The following is a 2,762-nucleotide window of genomic DNA, read 5'->3' as shown; positions in this document are numbered from 1 at the left end:
CTTGAGAAATCTGGTGACTGGGACACTGGGAATAAGGGAACGGATTCATACCAGATCCCTGCCAATACACTGATCGGTAGCCCCAGAGGACCTCTCTACCTCAATCCCAAATTGAACTCTTATGTAATTATTATCTGTATTTCTTCTATGCTGGAGAAACAAGTTTTTAAGGTTTTTCTTTCCTTTATTCCAGTTTCCCAATGTACATAGTGACCTAGACTACAGTGGAGGATGACCTCTCCATCCATCAAGATCACAGTAAAATTAGAGGTATATGATTTACTTAACACATACTTGGGATTTTCTAGGGATAGTTTTGTTATCAATTTCTAATTTAATAGCATGTCATCAGAGAACATGCTTTGTATGACTTGAATACTTTTGGATTTATTGAGACTTGTTTATGACCCAGAATATGGTGTATTTTGATGAATGTTCCATGACCACTTGAAAAGAATTATATTCTGCTGTTGTTAGGTCAAGTGGTCTATCATTTTCAATCACCTCATGTTGCTTAATAGTGTTGTTCAAGTCTAGTATATCCTTTCTAATTTTCTGCCTACTTTTTCTATCAAAAATTGAAAGAGGAGTACATTGAAATCTCTAACTATAATTGTGAATTATTTTTTTCTTGCAGTTTTCCAGTTTTGCTTTCATGTATTTTGAAGTTTTGTTATGAGGTACATAAACATTTAAGATTGTTATGTCCTCTTGATAAATTTTCCCACATATATTATATAATGACCAGGAGCTGAGAATCACCAGGGCCATCTTGAAGGCTGGCTATCATAGTCCTCCCTCTGGCCCTCACTGATTCTTGTCCAACTTATACATGAATATATGCTCAAAATATACTCACACCTCCCAAAAGTCATGTTCCATTACAGTGTCAGCTCAAAGTCCACAGTCACGTCATCTAAATCAGGTATAACTGAAGTATGGTCCCTCTGTAAGAGTATCTTGACTATAGTTCCTTTCAGTCTTAAGACTGGTGAACTAAACACAGAAGTTACATCTGGCTTCTATACACACAAAACATACAATGGCAGGACAGGTATGGGATAAGCTCTGTAGGAAAAAATGGGGGATGGGGAAAGGTGGGCACACAAGAGTCACTGAGTCACAAAAATTCTAAAATCCAGTAAGATGCTTGTTGACAAGTCCTTGATTAGGACTCAAATCCTAAGAATAATTCTCTGTGGCTCTTGGCTCCACTCGGAGATTATAGTTGTCTCAGATGGTAAAGCGTCTGCCTACAATGCGGGAGACCCAGGTTTGATCTCTGGGTCAGGAAGATCCCCTGGAGAAGGAAATGGCAACCCACTCCAGTATCCTTGCCTGGAAAATCCCATGGACTGAGGATCTTGGTAGGCCATAGTCCATGGGGTCACAAAGAGTCAGATATGACTGAGCGACTTCACTAAATTATCCTTCACTTTATATGAAAGCAAGCCTGTGTTTGTAAGCTGAGTAGTTTTCTTAGCTTGCTTCCTACTGAAGGAATTGGGGGACTGAAAGGTTTCTCTTCATTTTTTTCTTACAGTTCAATCTGGTGGTGGTTTCTGTCTTCGTGATATTCTTAAAAACTTGGGGGTCTTCTGTGACTCTTATTAACAAATCTTTCTTGACACAGCCCTCTGCCTTGAACCTCTGCTGAGACTGTTGAGGGCTTGTGCTCTGAAACTTTTTGGAAGTCCTATCATTTAACTGAACCATTCTCTGAGGCACTACCTTAGATCTTCCTAAAGTCTTAACAAAATATTTTACCAACCCTCAGTTTCATCTTTGGTATTTATTTGGCCATGAGCCGCTTGAGGGATCTTAGCTTCCTGACCAGGGATTGAACCTGGGCCTTCAGCAGTGAGAGCATGCAGTCCTAACCACTGGACAGCCAGGGAATTCCCAGATTGCCAATTTCATTAGGCAATTCATATTTTCTACCATCTACGTTACTGAAGGCACCACTGTTGCTAAACTCTCTGCAACTGCATAATAGAGATTTTTTTTCCCTCTCAGTTTCCAATAACATTTTCCTCATACTTATCTAAATCCCACGTTTATTTTTATTGGCAGCCTTCTCAAAGACTATCAGAATTTTGCTAACAGTCTCTTCAAGGCATTTTAGACTTTCACTGATCCTCTCCTCAAAGTTCTTTCAGCTTCCTCCCACCATATTGTCAAAGATGCTTATAATTTTTTAGGGTTTTATTAAATCCACGTCTCATTTCCATTTTCCAAAGTCTGTTTTATTATCCATTGCTTTGTAATAAACCTAAAATTTAGCAGCTTAAGAAAACAATAAACACTTAGTATTTCACATGATTTCTATGGGTCAAAAATTTGAGAGACCTTGGCTTTCTCATGGAGTTGCAGTTAAGATGTCAACGGGAGCTGCTGTCAGTTGAATCATTGGAGGATCTGCTTACAAGATAATTCACTCACTTGACTGGTGTTGATGCTGTTAGCAGGAGACCTCAGTTCTACACATGGATCTCCCCACAAGACTGTTTGAGTGTCCCCCTGACGTGATGGCTGCCTCCCTGCAGAGGAGGTGAACAGAGTGCAAGGAGAAAGCCACAGGGTGTTTTAAGACCTTGGAAGCCTCAGAAAGCACACACTATTACTTTCACAATATTCTGATGGTCACTCAGGTCAGCCCTACTAAGGGCTGGTAAGGGCCAAGAGGGCTGGCTATCATATTTGGAAGTTAAGAGGGAATCAATTCAGTGTCTTGAAAACTAGGATTTAAAGGGAAAGAATCA

The sequence above is a fragment of the Moschus berezovskii genome, chromosome 9, assembly GCF_049115385.1.
Source record: "Moschus berezovskii isolate FMDL1 chromosome 9, NW_MosBer_1.0, whole genome shotgun sequence".
In the NCBI taxonomy this organism is placed as follows: Eukaryota; Metazoa; Chordata; class Mammalia; order Artiodactyla; family Moschidae; genus Moschus; species Moschus berezovskii.
Note: the sequence above shows the minus strand (reverse complement) of the source record.